The sequence below is a fragment of the Canis lupus genome, chromosome 21 (genome assembly GCF_048164855.1).
Source record: "Canis lupus baileyi chromosome 21, mCanLup2.hap1, whole genome shotgun sequence".
Taxonomy (NCBI): Eukaryota; Metazoa; Chordata; class Mammalia; order Carnivora; family Canidae; genus Canis; species Canis lupus.
The window spans coordinates 23,223,997-23,245,614 of NC_132858.1; the positions used below are offsets into that span (position 1 = coordinate 23,223,997).

Sequence of the window (21,618 nt, forward strand, 5' to 3'; positions counted from 1 at the left end):
TGGGAGATTTGCTTGCTCTTTTGCGGGGGAAGAGGGGCATCTGAGTGTCCCTGCACCTGTTCTTTCCCAAGTAGCTCCAATTCAAAATAATCAATATGCCATTGTGGTGCATTTGAGGGCGGTCTTCCCCGGGTCTCTACAATTTGTGCTTGGCTTTCAAAAAAAAAAAAAAAAAAAAAAAAAACTCTGTTGAGTTATAACATTTATACAAACCAAAAAGCACACAGATCAACTCTCCAGATCAGTGAAGCCTCGCCAAGTGAACAGTCCCATGTAATCAGCACCTATATCAAGAAGCAATGGTGCCGGCACCCAGAAGTCCTCCCTGAATCCTCCTCCAATTCCTGCCCCTCACTTATGTTTTGACTTTTAAAAGTGATCAATCTATTTTTGCATCTTTTGAAAATTGTTATCATTGGAATCACACACTGTATGTTTTAGGTGTGTGTTGGGCTTCTTTCACTCAGATTTTTATTGTGAGATTCACTCGTATTATTGCGTTGTCTCAATGATGTGTGGCGTTCTCTATACATATACCAAAATGCATCTATCCATTTTACTATTGACTGACGTTTGGGTTGTTTTCAGTTTGGGACTATAATGAATAGTGCCACTGTGACTCTTCTTGGACGTATCTTCTGGTGAATGTAAGCCCACATCTTGTCGGATGCACATCCGGGGGTGGAGGTCCTGGCTTACGTATTATGCCTATATTCGCTTTTATACACATGTTCAACTGTTTTCCAAAGTACTTGACTACATCTCTACATCCACTAGGTATAAATGAGCATTCTAGTTGGTCTACATCCTCACCAGTGTCTGTCTTTTCCTTTTAACCATTATGGACGGCAAGACTGGCTATACAGTGTGTGGAAACCAGAGCAAAATAAAAATGTGGAAGACCTTATTTTAAGTTTTTAGGAATTTCGAAAAGTGACAGTGAAGCATGAAGTTAAGTGCAGGGTCCTTTTAAGGGCGAGTCCTCTGTGACTATACAAGCCACCTGCTCAGGAAGCCACCCTGGAGAGAGGGGGGTATGTAGGTGAGTCACATGGCTGTGTTAATTACATTTCTTTGATGATGAATGCTATTGAACACATTTTTATGTGTTTATTAACCACCTTGATATCTTCTTTTAAGAATAGCCTATTCAACTCATTTGTTTATTTGATTTTTAAAAATTTGTCTTTTAAAAATTAATTTGTAGAAACCAGTCATATTTTCTGGATATGAGGCTTTCATTAGACCTAGGTACAGGGATGTGGATATTTCCTGGATACACAGTCTTGTAAAAATGTAATTATTTGTGTATGTGTACATACCAAATCCCTCTCCCACCCTGTGGCTTGTCTTTTACACTCTTTTCCTGGTGTCGTTTTTGAATGAGTTATTAATTTTAAGATATTTTTAACATACATTCTTTCTCCTATGATTAGCAGTTTATTATTATTCTTTAAAGATTTTATTTATTTATTCATAAGAGACACAGAGAGAGAGGCAGAGACACAGGTGGAGGGAGAAGCAGGCTCCCTGCAGGGAGCCCGATGTGGGACTCAATCCCCGGACTGGGATCATGACCTGAGGCTCAACCGTTGAGCCACCCAGGTGTCCCTATGATTAGCCTTGAGAAATCATACTTGGGAAATCTTTGCTTACCCCAAAGTAATGGAGACATTATTTTCTGTTTCCTTTCAAAAGCTATATTGTTTTTCCTTTTCACATTTACATCTAAAAATTTATCTGGAACTGACTTTTGTCTGTGGTTGGACTTTTGTCCATATATGTGGCTCTCTAATGATTTTTTATGTGGCATGACTTTTGAAAAGACCATTTTTTCCCTCTTGGCCTTACAGTAACAACTTTATCATCTTTGGGCGATTATATGTGGGACTGTTTCTAGATTTTCTGTTCCCTTCCCTTGGTCTCTTTGCTACCTTCCTACAAATACCAATCTGTTTTAAAAAATAGATCTCAGTAGGGGCACTTGGGTGGCTCAGTTGGTTAACTGTCTGCCTTTGGCTCAGATCATGATCTCACGGTCCTGGGATCCAGCCCTGAGTGGGCTCCCTGCTCAGGGGGGAGTCTTCTCCCTTCACCCCTCCCTGTCCCTTTCCTGCTGCCTGTCTCCTGTCCCTGCTTCCCCTCCTCCTTCCCCCTCTCCAGCCCTGCTCATGCTCTCTCTTTCTCAAATAAATAAATAAAATATTAAAAAAAATAGGTCTCAATATTTGGTAGGGTAAGTCTTCCATCTTCATTCTCTGTGCTTAAGATTGCCTTATTTATTCTCGGCCCGGTGTATTTCCACATAAGTTTCAGGATCCATCTGGTATTTGATTTGGGATTATATTCAATCTATAGATCTATCTGAGGAAAACTGACATGTCTACAACATGGAGTCAGTTCATGAGTAAGTTATATTCCTTCATTTATGTCATCTTTGATTTCTCTCAATAAAGTTTTATAAGTTTTAGTGTAGGAGTTTTAGATATGTCATTAGATTGATTTGTAGGTACCTGAATTTTTTATGCTATTGTTAGTGGTAATTTTTTTAAGCTTTTTAAAAATTTCTTTATGGTTAGCATGTAGAAATTCACCTGCCTGGGTATCGTCCTCTCCTGTACAATACGGAGTAGAAATATGGTGACATCTTATCTCATTCCTGATCTCATGGGGAAAGCTTTCAATATTTTGCCATTGATTATGTTGTTTACTGTTGGTTTTTTAGGTGTTCTTTATAAACTGAGAAAGTTTCATTTTATTCCTAGTGTTCTGAGGATTTTTTTAAAATCATGAATTGGTTTCACATTTTATCAAAGTCTTTTCTGTATCTTTATCATCAGGTGATTTCCTCCTTTTTTTTTTTTTAAATCAGTGTGTAAGTTACATGGATTCATATTCAAATGTTTAACTACCCATGTATTCTTGTGATAAACCCAATTTGGTGATAGTGTATTATCCTTATTATATAATATTAGATTCTAATAATGTTTTGATCAGAATTTTTCCAGTTATATCTAGGAGGGAAAGTAGTTTGTAATTTTTCCATTCCTATAAATTTCTTGTCAGATTTTGGCTCTAAGGTTATTCTGAACTCCTAAAAAAGAGGTGAGAACTGTTCCTTCTCTTTCTATTCTCTAGAAGAGCTTCTGTAAGATCAGTTTATTTGGTACATTTAAATGTTTGGAAGAAAAAAAATAAATATTTGGAAGAACTGGTGAACCAACTTAGGCTAAAACAAAGTTTTCCTAATGAGAAGGAAGAACTTTTATAATTGATTCAATTTTATTACATAGGATTGTTTAGATTTTTAATTTATTCTTGTTAGTTTTTCTAACTTGTGTTTCTCAATAAATTTGTCCATCATATTGTCAAATTTATTGAAACAGAGTAGTTCATAAGAAATGTTATTGTCTTTCTAATATCTAGAGTGATATCCCCCTTTTCAGTCTCAATTTGATAATTTGTGCTTTTTCTCTTATTTTTGTAGTTTGTTAGAAATTTGCCAATTTATTAAATCTTTTTAAAGCTAACATTTGACTGTGTTAATTTTCTCTACTATACTTTTGTTTTCTACTTCTTTAATTTAAAAAAAAATTTCCTCCACTCCACTTTCTTTGGGTTTAATTTTTTTCCAGCTTTTTTATATGAAAACTGAGATCATTGCTTTTTAGCCATTCTTGTATTCTTTAATACTCATTAATATATTTCCCTAAACACTCTTTTTAGCTACATCCTGAAAGTTTTAATGCATTTTGTTTTTACTACCTTTCCATTACAACTATTTTCTAATTTCAGCTGTGATACTTTTTCATTTCATGTGTTATTTAGAGTATTACTTGATTCCCAAGCAGTTGGACATTTATCTTTTTTCCTTTTCTTTTTTCTTTTAAAAAATGTTTTATAATCTTACTTACACTGTGGTCAGAGAATATATTCTGTATTAGTTCAGCCATTTGAAATTTCTTGCAGCTTGCCTTATGACCTAAAATATGGTCAATTTTAGTAAACATTCCATGTATGCTTGAGTATAATGGGTGTTCTATGGCTATCTGGTACAGTATAGTATATACTTCAATTAGGTCACGTTTATTCATTATTTTATTCACACTTCTATATCCACACCAAATTTTTGTCTGCTTGTTCTATTTATCAAAATACATGCATTAAAGTCTCTCACTATGGTGAGGATGTTCTACTTTCTCCCTTGTAAGTAATTGTCATGGTTCACATCTGTTGAAATATTTGCCCTACCTAAGGAAATAGTCAGATAAGCAGCAGTACTTAGCAATAATGTGAAAGATACAAGAACAATAAAATGGTGGTAATGCCCAGGGGTGGAGCCTACATTCCTCAAATCCCTCCCTGACATATTTGCTTTGAGCTGGACTCCCTAGGATACTAAGCATCCATTTACCTATTTGCCTTAGGCACTACCCCTTGCATGTAGTTACATTTGCTAAATTATTTGATGAAAAGTCCATAGGTGGTTTATTCTAAAGGAAAATTGCATTATTACCAGTCCATTTCTATTTCCAAATTCTTCTTCTAAAGTACTCTGGTCTTCTATTTCCAGACATTTTTGTGGAAAGCTTATTCAATTTTTCTTTCTTCCTTCTCTCCTTGCTCCCTCCCTTCTGTGTCCCTCCCTCCCTCCTTCCCTCCTCATTCTCTCCCTTCCTTTTATAGTAAAGTAAATGTGAAACTTAAACCATAATAATCAGTAGTAGAATAAAATTTACATTCAACATCTATAAGAGGAGAAGGTGAAATCATTTCAGTGGTTTCCAACTTGGGTACTCTGAATCTTTAGGGTTCCATCAATTTAAAAATAATGGTGATCACTGAGCTCTTGTGACTGTAGCTAATGGAAATTGTAATAAAACACAAGTTAATAGCAATTTCATATTTATATAGGAAGCAAGAGCCATCCGTCCCAAATACTTTTCTCACTTGCTTATTGCCCCTTTGATACTTAAAAGTTATGCTCACAGCGTTGAAAATAAGTCTTAAAGCACAATTAGGTCTGAGAGAAGCCCCTTAGATTAAAAGTCAAACTAAGGTATATGTGACTGATTCACATCTGTCAAAGCTGGTTTTGCCTAGGGCAGTCGATGAGGTGGTGGAAGGGACATTAACTGACAGACATGGGGAAGGAGTCTGAAAGAACTTGGAAAACAAGAGCCTAGGTTGAAGCCAGACAATGTGATAGAAGCAAAGTCATAGGCAGTTCAGAGGCTCAGGGATTGGGGCTCCCCAGATCCTTGGGAAAGGCCTTCTCCCTTTGTTTTTTTTCTCACATCAAAGAGGCTCTCTGATCATCAGCATCCAGATCTAGCAGTAAGAAATTCCAATTCTGGGGAATACAGCAATTACAAGAAGGGGAGACACATTGTGATCCATCTGGGGAAAAAGGGTCTACAGAAAACTCCTCCAAATGCCCATGATGCCAACACTACCTCAAAGGCATACCTTGAACTCCTCCAAGTAGTCTGGAAAATCAACAGCTTTTAGATCCTCACAAATGGGACCAGGGACTGGATGAGTGACTTCATGTTTGGCTTGCTTGCTGCCTGGCCATGGCTCAATCATTTTACACAATGTAGAGGTTCATACAGATTTCCTAGGGGCTTAGGGTGTTGGCCCAAGGTTCAGTAAAAAACAAACAAACAAATAAGAGCACCCTATAGCAACACTATTTGGATTTGGTCTTACTAATTGTGAGATTTCCTTTAAGTTTTTGGTCAAATGACAGCTTTGCAGTGAAGCATTCACTGAATGCTTGATTGAAAATTGTAGCACCCCACACCCAACTTTCTCTGTCCCTCTGCCCAGATTTATTTGTCTCAAAAGCATTGATTTCTGCCTTCTAACATATTATATCATCTACTTGTTTATTGACTTCCCCAAGGGAGTGTACAGTTCATGGAGACAGAGCTCTTTGAGGACTTTGTTTATTACTATACTCCCAGAACATACCACGGTACCTGGCCCCTAGTACATGGTCCAAAAAATTGTGTTAAATGAGTGGATGAAATTAACTTATACATGTAAAGGATTTAGAAAAGTACCCAAAACGTATGCAGCATTCAAAAATGTTTTTTTTAAATGTCAGTTTTTACTATTTTCCTTGTTATGTTTGGAGTTAACAAAGTAGAAATACTTATTCTAAGTCATAGTGTTAATACAACAGAAAATGGAAATTCTTGTCATGATTTTTGGGAAATAAGGCCACCATTCTGTTCTTAATGCTCTCTGCTGCTCATATCTTTATCTTGTTTACATTCAGATCACTTTGTTCTTACTTAGCCTTGATCTCTGATGTATACTGTCATCAGGGAAGGCAAGTTTCTAGGTAAATATATAGAGAAACTCCATAAAGGCAATAATGGCTTTTGGGGGGGGGGGCTTATGAGTATTAAAGACAGCAATCTATGACCCATAAATCAATTTCATTAAGAGGGATGGCTCTAGATTTTTGTCTGTTCCTGAGATGTTTGCTAAACTCAGGCCACAGTAGGAACTAGATAGTAAAATGGAGTCATGTACACTATGTTAAATGGACTTGACCCTCCTTTCTTGTAAACTTTATCTTTACTCATCATCCTCCTGGCTGGTTAGCTATTCTCGGGTACCATACGAGTCCTGCTTTATATACCATGGGGTTCTTTAGAAGCTTGAGGTGTCTTTTCTTTCACCAGGAACTCCTTCCTTAAAAGCAAACACAGGGAGAAGTCAGGATGTTAAAGTTTTGCCCTCACCCACCACTTTAAACATTAATTAGCAAACTGTTTCGCAGATGTGATCTTTGTCAGGTCTCTCAGAAGTAGATGGTGACAGGAGATGATGTGCTTAGATAGGGGTCCAACAGCTATTAACATTGATCAGAAAAGGTTGTCTGGGAATATCTGGGAGAGGTTTCTAGTGGGGAGGAAGTATCCAAGACTCAGAAGTAGGGTAGACAGTGTCATGGCAAGTGATGGACATGAAGAAGAGAGACCTCCTTCTCTGAAGCAAAAATGGGAAAGATGGCCCAGAGTGGTGCCAGTTGAACAGTATTGTGGGGCTTTTTTTGGGCATGAACCTTGCTCCCTCCACATATGACTACTTCATATGTGGCTGAAAAGGATCTCAAGGATGGAACTGAGGTCAGTGTGTATTTGTCTTACACTTGTTTGTTCTTTTGGCTTCTGCCTATCTTCTATGGGCATCCATGACCTCCTCTGTGGAAACTAAGCCCTATTCCAGGAGTAAGATGAGGCCATCTTCATCTAAGTAAAAATAACTCTGTAGAGCCATTTCCCTATATTGGAGGAAGGAAGGCAAGAGACTGTGACTCAGTTACTCATTCATGTGTTCACACATATTTCCAGGGCACTGGGCTTGGTGTTGGAGATAACAATAACAATAATAAGGTAATGACTATATATGCCAGGACTGTGCCAGTTGCCTCCCTTGATTAGTTTATTAGTTGTCCCAGTAATCCTATTGTAGGCACATTATTCACATTATACCACTGAGAAGATTGAGGCTTAAGGAGGTCAAAGAACTAGCCCAAAGTCAAATATCTAGTGAATATAAGATATAGGATTGAAATCCAAGTCTGTCTGACTCCAGATCCTCTCTCTGCGTTTAACCACCATAAAGATTTGGGTGGATCCCAACATTCATGAGGTTCACAGTCTAGTGGGAAAGACAAACAAATAAACACATGAGAGATGTGGCAACTGCTAAGGGGTTGATTGATTTCAGCCGCAGTACAGTAATTGCTATAGCATGGAAATTACTGTCTTAAGCTCTAACAAAATGCCTTTTATATACTCTGCAACAGGGATTCTAAATCTTGCCACTATTGACATTTTGGGCCAGATAATTCTTTGCTGTTGGAGGTATCTTGTGAATTGTAGGATGTTTGGCAGATCAGCTAGCCCCTAGATACCAATAGCATACCGCCCCCCCACCCCAGTTGTGACAAACAAAAATGTTCCCACACATTGCAAAATGTATCCTGGGGTGCAAAATTGCACTGAGTTGAGAACCACTGCTCTGCAAGATTTAAACTTAAAGGACAAGAATCATGTCTTATTCATTATTTTATTCCCCCACTTTCCACCCCAACACATGCAGTTTCATAAAATACTCTATCCCAAAGCAGCAAACTCATGAAATATTCTCCAGGATAGATCATATTCTAGGCCATAAAAAAATTCTCAATAAATGTAAAAGTATCAGGTACAGTGTAAGTAATTTAAAAATCAGCAACAGAAAAAAATTGGAAATTTGCAACTATTTGGAAATTAGCACATTTGTAAATATCTCAGGCTATAAGAAATCACAAAGAAAATAATATATCTTTAACTGAAAGAAAAATGCAATATATCAAGATTTATGGTATGCAGCTAAAGCAGTGCTGCAAGGAAAGTTCATAGCATTAAATACTTATATTCTAAAGAAAGAAAGACATAAAGTCAATAATCTAAGCTTCCAAGAAGAAGGAAGAAACAAAGAAAAGTAAATAAAATCCACAGTAAATAGAAGAAAGATAAAACAAAATTGGAGTGGAAATCAATGAAATAGAAAACAAGAAAAAAAATGATGCTGAAAATGATTCCTTTTTTTTTTTTTAACATTTTATTTATTTATTTAACAGAGAGAAAGCACAAGCAGAGGGAGCTACAGAGGGAGAGGGAGAAGTAGGCTCCCCACTAAGCACGGAGCCTGACATGGGGCTTGACCCTAGGACCCTGGGATCATGAGCTGAGCTGAAGGAAGACGCTTAACCAACTGAGCCCCAATTATTTTATTTGTAGAAATCACGCACCCCCAATTATTTTCTTTGTAGAAATCAGGTGCCCTGAGGGTTAATTATTTGTAAAGATCAATAAAATTAATAAACCTTAAGCTAGATTTGCCAAGAAAAAAAGGGAATACCCAAAGTATTAAAACTGGAATAAAACCACTATTCTACAATCACTATGAAACCTACAGAAATTAAAAATTGAAATATTATAAGGAATATTATGAAGAACTTAATGCCAATGAACTTAACAACTTAGAAAAATGGAAAAATTCCTAGAATGACACAAATTATCAAAATTGACTCAAGAAGAAATAATAACACAAAAATTTTAGTAATATTAAGAAAATAAAGTAATTCATAATGACATAAAAATACTTAGGAGTAATTTAACATAAGCAGTGAAAGATACTCAAACCAACAATATATGCTGAGGGAAGTTAGAGATCTAAATAAATAGAAATCCATACCCTTTTCATAGATTGGAAGGACTTGGTATTATTAAAATGATAATTTTCCTCAAATTCATTTACAAATTCAACACAAAATCCTACAGAATCCCAGAAGATTTGTTTGTATAGAGAAATTTATTTCCAAAATTAATATAAAAATTCAAAGAACATAGAATAGTCAAAATACTTTTGAAAAAGGACTAAGTTACACTACTTGACTTCAAGACTTACTATAAACTTCCAGCAATCAAGTGCAGTATTGGTATGAAGACAGACATGTAGACCAACACAACAGGATATAGAGTCCGGAAATAATTATCCCACGGTAATTCAATTGGCAGAAGGATCGTCTTTTCAAAAAATGAAGCTGGAATAATTGAATATCCATATGCAACAAATGAACAGAGACCCTGCCTACACATAAAATATTAATTAAAAATGGGTCACAGATCTATACTTAAGAGCTAAAAGTATAAAATTCCTAGAAGAAAACACAGGAAAATATCTTCATGTCTAGTGTTAGGGAAATAGTTCTTAGAAATGACATCAAAAAACACAGTCTATAAAAGAAGATAAATTTACATATTGGACTCCCTCAAAATTAGAAACTTTTGCATTTCAAAAAGCACCATTAAGAAAATGAAAAGGCAGGCCATAGACTGGGAGAAAATTGTACAAATAATATATCTTATAATAGTGCTATACCTAGAATATATAAAGAACTTTTACACTCAATATTAAGACAAACAACCCAATTTAAAATGGCCAGTGGATCTGAAACAGGCACTTCATCACAGAAGACACGTGAACTGCAATAAGCACAAGAAAAGATGCAGAATATCATATTCTGTTAGGGAAAAATGATGCTACAGAGATAGCACTACATACTGACTAGAGTAACAAAAATTTAAAAAGACTGATAATATCAAGTGTTGAGGAGGCAATGGAACAACTCTCATACATCACTGGTGACACTTCAAAATGGTTCAGTCACTTTGGGGGAAAATGGTTTAGCAATTTACTTTAAAAATTAAACATATGGGGCACCTGGGTGGCTCAGTGGTTGAGTGTCTGCCTTTGGCTCAGGGCATGATCTCAGGGTCCTGGGATCGAGTCCTGCATTGGGCTCCCTGCAGGGGAGGCTCCTCACAGGGAGCCTGCTTCTCCCTCTGCCTATGTCTCTGCCTCTCTCTGTGTGTTTCTCTTGAATAAATAAATAAAATTTTTTAAAAAAGAAATAAAGTAAAATTAAAATTGAATATAAACTTACCATATGACCCTGCATTTCCAGTCCTAGAATTTGACCCAAGAAAAATGAAAAAAGTGTCCACACAAAGACTTGTACCTTAAAATTTCTAGCTGCATTTTTTCCTTTTCTTTTCTTAATAAAAGCTGTATATATTTAAGGTGTACAACATGATGATTTGATATACATATGCATAGTGAAATGTTTACTGCAGCCAAGCCGATTAGTGTATCATCTCCTCATATAATCTTTTTGTGTATGATGAGAGCACCTGAAATCTTTTTTATCAAATTTCCAGTTCTCAATACAGTATTCTTAACTATAATCATCATGCTAGACATTAGATATCCAGACTTATTTATTCTACATCACTACGACTTTGCACCAGCATCCTCCCAAATCCCCCCACCGTCCCACCCCTAATAACCACCTTTCTATAACCCCTTTTTCTATGTACAGTACTCAACAGTTTTAGATTTCTCGTATAAGTAAGACCAAGCAGCATTTTTCATAATAGCAAAAAAACTGGAAACATTTCAACACCCATCACCTGGTGAACTGATCAACAAAATGTGGAGTATCCACATGGTGGGATACTCCTCAGCAATAAAAAGATGGAATATGTGCAACAACATTGATGTACCTTAAAAATACTATGCTAAGTTAAAAAGCCAAGTACAAAGATTACTTATTTTATGATTTCATTAATATATATTTCTAGAGAAGGAAAAGTTATAGAGACAGAAAGATCAGTGGTTGCCTGCCCCTGAGGGTGGGAGCAGGATTGAATGCAAATGAGTACACGAGAACTTTTGGGTGAATGAAGTATTTTGAACTGAACTGTGGTGTAGGATTGTATAAATTTACTGAAACTCACTGGGGTGTCCACGTACAACAAATGGATTTAACGTTGTGTAAATTAAACTTCAGTGAAATTGTAAAAAAATAAAATAAAATAAAAATGATTCTCAAAAGCTCTAAATGGAATAAATTGTAATACTTGAGTTTGGGCTATCATTCTTCCCTTTGCCCCACATCTGGAAATAGATGTCTTCCCTTTCAGATTAACTCTGTGAGAGAACAGATGGGTCAGAGAACAAGTGTTTGACTCATGTGCTCATGCTTTCTGTTTCACCCTTTTGGTGCTAATCATAACATAGCAAATACCAAGGGAAGCTTCCTTGAAGTTCGGTAGCTTGTGTGCTGAGCTTTCTTCTAAATCATAAACACAGAAAAAAGAATTAAACAAGGCTATGCTAACTATAGGTAATATGCTAACTATAGATAATATTCCTAAAAGTGGTTTTGGATCTGTAAGAAGTGTTTAAAAGCAAACAGACACGGGCCGGCTTGGAGGGACATGTCACTGAGTAGATACCAGGCTTGAGCAAAGTCTTTCTTTTTTTTTTTTTTTTTTTTTTTTGTCACCCAAAATTAAAGAAATTGTATTATAATTGGTAGCTTCATTCACATAATATGGAAAATGGACTAAGGGTCATTGAGTTAGTCATATCAGACACAAGTCAATTAATCACATGACATCTACACAAAGATATTATATAAGTCAAATGAAAAAAATAGCAAAAAAAAAAAGAATTCAAGACTCATTTTGAAATGGAAGGTTTTTCACTGAAGTCTACAAATGTTTCAAGCTATAGGAAAATTTAGACCTTTATATGAATTCAATTGAACAAAGTTTTTCATTTCTAGGTTGGTGTATTTCTAAGTGTGATGCCTGGACCACCTGCATCAGAGTCACCTAGAGACCAACTCCTGCCTTTAAATCTGTGAATAACAGATTCCTGGACCACACTGGAATTCATGTATCAGGTATTTACCGATCTGTGATGTCTGGTAGGGATTCAGTGTCTGCGTTTTTCACAAAGCTCCTTGGATATTTTTAATGAACATTAAAATTTAACAACTCTTGACTCCTTGCTTTCCTCATTTGTGAAATGAAGTAATTAAACTGGAATGATTTCTAAAAGAAAAAAAATTAACCCCATATGTTTGTGTTTTTTCCTATTATCCATATAGTTTTAAAATTTTTCTCTGATCAGATTCTTAAAGATTTTTTTTTGTGTGTGTGTGAAGATTTTATTTATTTATTCATGAAAGACACAGAGAGAGAGGCAGAGACACAGGCAGAGGGAGAAGCAGGCTCCCAGCAGGGAGCCTGATGCAGGACTCGATCCAAGGACCCCAGGATCATGCCCTGAGCTGGAGGCAGATGCTCAACCACTGAGCCATCCAAGTGTCCCAGTGTCTTAAAGTCTTATACATTTTATACATTTAGTTGTAAAGGGCTGGAACTTTCTCACCATGTACTCATTCTTCACTCTGAAAGACCCCCTTTCTAATCAGTGTTAGTTGATCAGCGTGTGCTTTCAGGCTTTCTGGATGTCTCTCTTCTGATCCACCATTAGGGCACGAGGATGCGCTTCGCACTTAGCAGCCAGTGCTGGTGAGAGTAGTAGTTATGGTAGGAAGCAGACCAAGGACTCACGGTCCCACTAGCACAGCCAGTGGGCTTGGACACCCAGCTCCTGTAGCTACTCCTTGACTGTAATTCTAGGGGCTCTAGTGTAGGGTTAAAGAGTGTGACTGCTAGTGTCCACAGGCCTGGGTTCAAATCCTGGCTCCCCAGTACAGGTTCAGACAACTTCTTTGACTTCTCTGTCAGCATTCCTCATCTGTGAAATGAAATAAGAGTATCCCTACTTCATAGGATCGTAATGAGGATGAGGTTAATGTCTGTAAAATGCTTGAAATTATACCTGGCCTATAGTAAGTACTGTGTAATTGTTAAATAAATGTACTTTTTTGAGTTGATTTTAGGCATAGGTTTCCCATGGGACAGTTTGAAGGGGTCGGGGCAGTGGTTTGGAACATGTGTGAGGTACAAATATTTGCTTTTGATTTCAGTATTTCGGGTCTTAAGCCAGCCGGATAGGCATCTCCAAAGCTAAGTTCCAAGAAGACCCAGAGTCCCACAGTGTGCACATGCATGTGTGTGTTTGTGTGTGTGCGTGCATGTGTGTTTGAGCATGCATGCATGTGTATGTGTGTGTGCGTGTGCATGTGTTTGTGTGTGTGCATGCGTGCCTGTGTGTGTGTGTGTGAATGGGAAGGACGGGCAGTAAAGAAGCGTGCAACGAACAGGATACCCGCAGATAGTGGCATGAAGTAAACACAGCAGAGTAACGTGATAACCAAGAGGTTTGGGTCCTGCTGAATTGTTCGCGTAGTGGCTGCATCTGCCCCCACCCTCTTGAGTCCTACCAGCCTCACCCTACTACCCCGCTCACCCCAAGACTGAACAGCTGGGGCCAAACAATTGCACACGTGCAGCCACATCACCACACTTGGTTTGGTCCACTCCCAAGGGTCAACTGGGCCATTTCCCACATCCTGTGCTTCTCTTTGTTTAAAAGCCCCAAATGATTATTCCAGTGACTACCTTGTGAAAAATATTCCATGAACTTCGGGCTAAAACCTTCCTTTATTTAATTTCACCTTAATTGCATCAATTAAGCTCCTTTTATGTTTGCTCAACGAACTCTTTTGTTTATTTCACTCAGCTCTGAGCAACAGCTGCCAAATGGAGCCTTTGTTCTGAGGGCCTGTTCTAATGGGCTTCACACCAGTCCTGTTTGTTTTCCTCAGTGGCAGCTCCTAACAAACCTGAAAAAGTGTGGCCATTAAGCCTCTGAAGACAAGCTCAGTTGCCAGCTGCCATTTACCCACATTCAGTTCCTGGAATGAAAAACGATACCTTTCTTCTCTCCTGTTGAAGGAAGCTATTTTGGGTTATGTGGGGAAAGGTGTCAGAAGGCCTCAGATAACTTGAGAGTATTCCTCAGAGTCTCCCTACCTGATGCCCCTGCCCATCATCACCCAGGCATCATCATCGTGACCATCATCACCCAGGCATCATCATCGTGACCATCATCACCCAGGCATCATCATCGTGACCATCATCACCCAGGCATCGTCACCATCACCATCATCACCCAGGCTTCAGCTCCCCACCCCCAAGTCACTTTTGCTCTTCAAGGCTGCCGACATCTCACTGTGCTTCCCTGTCCCCAGTCTCATCCCATTTTACCCCACTTGCCATAGCTATCCGAGATGGATAATTTTAAGATAAGTCTGATCATACCACTACCTTAACTCCATGCTTAAACCTTTCCGTGGCTTCTCACACAATCCAGGGTAGATGGCTCACCCCTTAGCTTGCTGCTCCAAGTCCTTTAGGCTTGATTTTGTAGTCCCAACTTCGAGTCCTGGTACCCACTGAGGAAACTTTTCTCCAAGATGGCTCCCTTTTATTAAATTTCTCCTCTCCTGTAAACAGGCCATTTCCCCCCATCAATGGAAAGGGCTATTTCTCTCCTCCTCTTGGATCTGGGCTGCCTGTAGTGACTTGTTTGATCATTAGAATACAGCAAACGTAGAGTCTAGAACTTTCAAAGCTAGATCATAAGACATTTTGCAGCTTCCACTTGGGTCTCTTAGAGCACACACTCTTGAAATATTTTTTCTGGAAGAAGCTGGCTGTCATGTGAAAAGCGTAACTGCCCTGAGTCTACCATGTCACGAGAAGACCAGACCATGTGGAGTGCCCTGGATAACGAGAGAGAGAAGCCAAAGAGCAGAAGGCACCAGAGATGTCAATGAAGAAGCCATCTTGGAAGTGGATCATTAGCCCTGCTCACCCCAGTTAATGCCAGTGAATGAGAGATGAACCATCCAGCCAAGTCTTTCCATATCCCTTACCCATAAAATTATAACAGAAGCAAAATGAATGGTTTAAACCACTATGTTTTGGGGTAATTTGTTATATAGCAATATATAACCAGAAAACATTTCTTCAGACAATTCATTCAGACCTTCCTAAAGTCTATACCAGGCTGTATGCCGGTTTCTGTCCACTCTCCTAGTACCTGCTACTTTCTTGGGCTGAAATACCCTTCCCACTCCTCTGCATGACTCAAGTTTGTTTTTTTCCTGGCAAACCTAAGTAGCACTATGTTTGGCTAGATCTTTCTTGAACCTTCCATGTAGAATAGTTCCCCTCTAAGATTCATTTAACAAATATTTATTAAGCCCCTACTATGTGCCAGACACTGAGGATTCCACACTGAAGCATACTCCCAGGAGGTTCTGCTCTTTCCTCTTATATGTCAAAGACTGCATTCTGTTTGAAATGGCTTCTACCTTTGTCTGACAATGAACAGTCCCCAGGTGAAGGTTCTATGTTTCTCTCTCCACCTCCTGAGGACTTAGCAGAGTGCAGGTATATAGTAGATGCTCAATAGATTCCAACCAAGTGAGCAAATTAACTGTGACCTTTAGTTGGAGTTTGAGCAATTGACTTTAGGTTTGGCTGAGTCAGTCCAAACTGATTTTTGCCAGATCCAGCTTCCTCAAGTGGAAATATTGTCAAAAGCCTGAAATGACAATGGTGGGAATAAAGCCCAATAGCAAATTTCCTGGTTTGGGCTCCCTTCAAATGCAAGTCGCAAATGCAACAACACTAACAACCCAAGGATGGAAATTCCACCACAAGAGCATCCGGAGTGTGCAAGGAAATCTTTCATTTTGGAGGTGAGAGCAAAGATGAGCAGATGAACCATTCATTTCACTCTGGACTTCAGGTATACCCTGAATCTCTGAACTAGGTTCCGCTATCTCTTCTGCCCTGGGGGTAGCAAACAAATAAAAGGATGAGGAGAGATCCAACTGTGAAGGTTTTTTTATTTTGTTTTGCTTGACTACAAACCCAGATGAGCAAGAGAACTAGTCAAAGTCACGTGCTCTTGCCTGGGGGTTGATTCAAAGGAGAGTTTTATCAAGATTGAAAAACAAGATCTGCTGTTAAGTGGTTATGTATTTTTGTGCTCCTCATTAGTGTGCACTAAGGAGCCACCCAGAGAGGCTGGCAGTTGTTTGTCAATATGGTACAGAGGATGCAAGAGCTTAGAGGAACCACAAGCAGTTTGTCCATGATCTCAACCATGGATGATTTTACCTCCTCCCTCCACCTCCAGGACATTTGGCAAGGGCCGGAGTCATTTTTGGTCGTTCCATTGGATGAGGGTGGGGGTTTAGTGGAATCTAGTGTGTAGAGGCCAGGGATGCTGCTAAACATCCTGCAGTGCACAGGACGGCTGCCACTACAAAGAACTATCTGGCTCAAATTGTGTCAAAGGTGAGAATCCGTAGCCTAGAGCATTGATTTCAGACCTCAATGTACATCAGAATCACCCAGAAGGCTTGTTAAAATACAGATTGCTGATTTGGTGGCTCTGGAACAGGGCCCACAAATTTGCATTTCTAACAAGTTCCCAGGGGAAACCAATGCTGCCCCTGGGACTGTACTCTGAGAATCCCTGGTCCATGGCTTCCATGCTCTGGTGTGGGAGAAGCAGAGACCAGGTGCCTCTCTCCGAGGCATGGTGAGTAAATTAAGGAAGAGAGTTTCCATGAAGGCCTTTTTGGGGACCTTTTTGAACCCCCAACAGGAATCCTCCCCTTGGGTCAGTGAACTTTGTTCCACTTCAGTCCAAACACTTAGCTCTGAGTTGTGACTGATAAAATGAAATAAAACAAAGCAAAACAACAACAATGACGATGATAACAACAACAACATGCCTGAAAGAAAAAGAGCAGCCTGAACAGGGAAAGAGAATCAGCCATACTTGCCTTGGGTCAAGTTTTTGGCACGTTCCATGGAAGGATCATGTGGCAGGTTACAATAGCTCCAGTTCTCCGGAGGGGCAGCCAGACCAACAGAAGTTCGGTTAGTTAAGTCTTGGCAAATAAAGACAACAAACAGTTTGGCAAGAATAAACTCAGGCCAGGCTTGGCTAACACCCAGGCTCGATACTGTACTCCTGCCAGGCTTGGTGAAAGGATGGCTTTGAAGACTCCTGAAAAGGGTCCATGTCTCAAACAATTCTGGCTTTTGTTTGTGGCCACTCTGTTCTCGTCTTTGCTCCTTCCTTCACTTATGGTAAAGGGCATGCTCAAGGGGGTTAGGCTTCTGCCCTCCCCAGGGTTTGCCAGTTTGCTTTCCTTCTTCCCAAGAGGGTACAAGAAGTCCACTGCCCACTTGTGCTTTCACTCATGGAGGACAACCATGGATGGGATGGGAGGGATGGAGACTCAGAGAAAAGAGCTTTCTAGTGTAGAACTTCCATTTCCAAGAAAACAGAGAACAAGGGCTGCTTGCACTTAGGCTGTTTGCGTTTGGAATGTGTTTTGAAGAGTGAAGAAATGGTGAACCTGCTGAGCCACCCTTAAAACCTAATAGAATGTGGTGTGGAGCCCACATTCCTCAAGGCATCTGTCCCCTAAGATGTGGCTAATGGCTTTATTATGTCATTATTACTTTATTATTCCCATGTCACAGCCAAGGGTAGGCTGCCCCAAAATATGCCACTTTGGCATATGGATTATTTTAAATGAAAGCTACTTGAGAAACAGCCAGTGGTGGCACACTCAGATCCTCTTGTATCCCCCAGAAAGCAGGGAACAAATCTCCCGTGTGAAAAATACGTTCTCTGTATTAAGATGTGAAAAGATATTCTTATCACCAGAGATAGGGATTTTAAAGCCCAGGAAGCTATAAAAACAAACTTGTTTGCTTTTTTCCAATTTACTACCTTAGCCCAAATTTCGCTTAGAATTCCTTACTAATGAAAGTTCCCAAACATCTATTTTTCATTATCCTGTCAATTCCTCACAAATTTATTGTCTCTTTCTGAAATGTATTAAAACTGGCTGTCTTGATCATTTCTTTGGGTCTCCATTTTATTATTAGACCTCTGTGTGCACATAATCCAATTTTGGGTCTTTCTCCTGTTAATCTGTGTTATGCAAATCTAATTTTTAGTCTGGCTGGAAGACCTTGAGGGGTAGAGGAAGAATTTTTCCTTCCTTTCACCTATTTTAAAGATGAGCAAATAGAGGCAAAGAAACATTAAGTCACAGAGCTAGAAGGTGACTAGTGTCTCTGATGTGGTGATAGAGATTTTATTTTGTCTGTAGAAAAAGGTGATATGACTCTCAACAACTCTATAACTGTTATTCGCTAGATGAATAATCTACGACCTGTGGAGTCACTTTTACCGATGGTGTACTCTGAAGCAAATACCTCTGCTTCAGGCAAAAATGTTCCCAGATACCAAATTTTCCCACCAGTGGGTGAGGTCCTGCTAGCAGGAATTTGGTGTTCCAAATATACTCTGGCTGCTGGTATCAATAGTTTGGGGCAAGGGGTAATGTCAGGTTCTACTTAGGGATAACTAAGGGTACAAGGAGAATACAAAGGGCCAAAGGGCCTTCCAACAACAAAAAAGCCAACAGACCCAGTTTACTTGTGAAATTTCATCTCACAGGGTGAATTTACTTTTACCTTTAGTGATCACCAAGGTCACTTTTCTTTGCCATGTCAGTGTCCCAGAAGGCACGGTGGAGGCTCAGGTGATGAACCTACCCAAGGACACACAGTGAATGGTATATGTAAAACTAAAACTGGGACAGCAGACTGTCATTCTTGTGTTCTTTCCATTATACGCTTCAGTGCCCTATTCTTGATAGATCAGTGGCATGAGCCATGTGGAATGTCTGGACTTAGTGGATTTGGTAATATTCCCAGAATCCCAGAATCTTCACTTCCAGAGAAATGTCACCTGGTTTCATCTCCTACCTTCTAGAAGGCTAGAGTGAGAGCCATAGTTACATCATAGACGTATTCTTGAACCTACAGTTAGAGGTATGAGCTCTACATGAAGCAGCATTGGATATCCATTCAGCAAATTTTTTTGAGTCCCACTGTGAGCCAGACATTGCCATGGATTATAGAGTCTAGTAAGATGGGGTTCTCTGAGCAACAGTCCTATATGAGCTTAAGATCAAAGAGACTAAGTCATCAGCTCCAAGAAAGCATGATGGAAAACACAGGAAGTAAAACATGGGAAAAGAGTTGAGACAGAATTGTGGGGAGTCTTGAAGGTCAGGCCAGGCAGGCTTGACTTCACTCGGGAGACAATAGAGCTTCCTAAGTGGATTGTTGACATGGATGGAGTTCTGCTTTGGGAAGAGGAACTTGGCCTGGTGGCCAGATTTGGGGGCTGACACCAGGTGGCAGTCATGACAGCTAGGAGAATACTGTAGCCATCCAGCAAAAAACTAAGGTGGTGACTCAGATATTTTATACCCAGGACGTATTGCTGTATAGAAGCAAAAAAGTAGGTCCATAAAAATGCTGTGCATAGATGTTCCTTGTAGTTTTGTTCACACGCATAGGGGAATAGATATGCAAATTATGGTTTATTCATACAATGAAATACTACTTGGCAATATCAAAAAAATGAGCTACTAATGAATGAAAATTGTGGAGGAATCTCACAGACATCATCTTGAGTGAAAGAAGCCAGACACAAATGAGTACATGGTGTAGGATTCCATTTATATGAACTTCTAGAACAGCTAAACTAATCTAAGATCAAAAATCCGAACAGTGAGTCGCTTTTGGGGAAGGGAGAGAGTGGTCAGGGACACAAAACTGGGAGATAAAAATGCTCTAGATTATGATAGAAGCATAAGTTGAAGGGATCTCCCCAATTTTCAAATCATACAGCAAAGATTTGTGACGTGTAAACTTTGCCTAAATTTTACCTTTCTTAGAAAATAGCTGTAAAAATACAATAATAATTGAGGAGGGGGTGGAGGAGGGCATACTGATAATTGTAGAAATTGAGTGATAGTTGGTTCATTATACTATTCTGTTTATTTCGTATATGTTTGAGATTTTCTATAGTAAAGTGTTAAAAATAAATCATGTGCCTGGATCAGGGCAGTAGGAGGAGAAAAGCCAGGACAGTGGAGATACTGTAAAGGTGAACTTGAAGTCTCTGGTCAACTGTTTGGATGCAGGGGGCAGTTTTCAAGGGCAAACGTTGAAAGTGGTTTAAGGCTTTGGTGGCAAAGCCTTTAACAAAGTGAGAAACAGGTTTCAGAGGGAGTGTTCGGTTCAGGGTGAGAATATACTGACTCTGAAATGCCGGTGGGATGAGCAGATGGAGATAAAGGCGGAAAAATGGAGGGGAAGAACAGTATCCTGCCTCTGGTGTCCTGTAGGATCAGGGACACTTCAGCTGCTGCAATGAATTGTCCCACAGGCCTGTACATCCCTAAGCTAACCACAAGCAGCAGATGAGTCAGAAGTCCCCATAATCATCTGCATTGGATGCTTATAGCGTGCCACACCCTGTATCCCACTGAGGCTACAGCCTTGTGAGGCAGACTGGTGAATAAACATGAATTCCATATAATATAGTTAATGTGATGATAAAGGTATGAAAGTCATGCTGCAGAAGCCCAGGGTAGAGGCTCTTGGCCCAGCCTCGTTGAGAGATAAAGGATAGACTTAACCCACTGTTATTCTTGAAGAAGACCACTGAGCTCAGATGGAAGCCACGGCCAGCGGGTGCTTCTAGAGTTTGCAAGCTTCCTGGGTGCTTAGGAAACACTACACCGAGAGCCTTACACTTCCACACAACAGACCACTTAAGAATGGCCTGGGCAAGAATTCATATGATCATAGAATTCTGGGGGTGAAATGGACCTTGGATTAAATTCAAAGAGTATTCATTAGGCACTTGCTACATCCAAGACAGTGTGCTAGGTACTATAGAGGGATTCAAAAGGTACTATAGAGGGAGACAAAATACAGTGCCTGACTTTAAGGAGCTCCCATGGGGACAGAGAAGCACTTGCTTACCCCTTGCACCTGCTTTTCTGCCCCCCCCCTTCAATGTATTAAACTGTGGCTCTAAGTTCCTCAGAGTAGATAGAAGCCCTTGCTCCTGAGTGTGAACCTAGTGCTGTGCATTATTGGATAGAAGCCTTTGCTCTGCTGAGTGTGAGCTTAGGGTTGTACACAATTGGATAGACGCCATTGCTCCTGAGCGTAAAACTAGTACAATGCGCTATTGAGTAGAAGCCATCGCTCCTGAATGTGAGCGCAACGCAATACACCATAAAATTCAACCTTGGACAAATGTCACCACTGGCTCGCTCCTATAGGAAGCCAATCTTGTCATCAATGAGGCCCT

General features: G+C 39.4%; 1 long non-coding RNA gene across 2 annotated transcripts; it reads right to left on the reverse strand.

Annotated features, from left to right (window-relative positions):
* Nucleotides 1-12,230: 12,230 nt before the first annotated feature.
* On the reverse strand, nt 12,231-19,584 carry LOC140612886 (uncharacterized). 2 transcript variants are annotated; one of them, XR_012013990.1, is made up of 3 exons: nt 17,201-19,584; nt 14,661-15,118; nt 12,231-13,185 (listed from the first exon to the last, which is right to left on the reverse strand). It is a non-coding gene; the product is annotated as an uncharacterized lncRNA (long non-coding RNA). The 2 variants fall into 2 exon arrangements; XR_012013989.1 differs by having other exon boundaries at nt 12,234-13,185; nt 14,721-15,118; nt 17,201-19,568.
* Between the last annotated feature and the right edge of the window lie 2,034 nt (nt 19,585-21,618).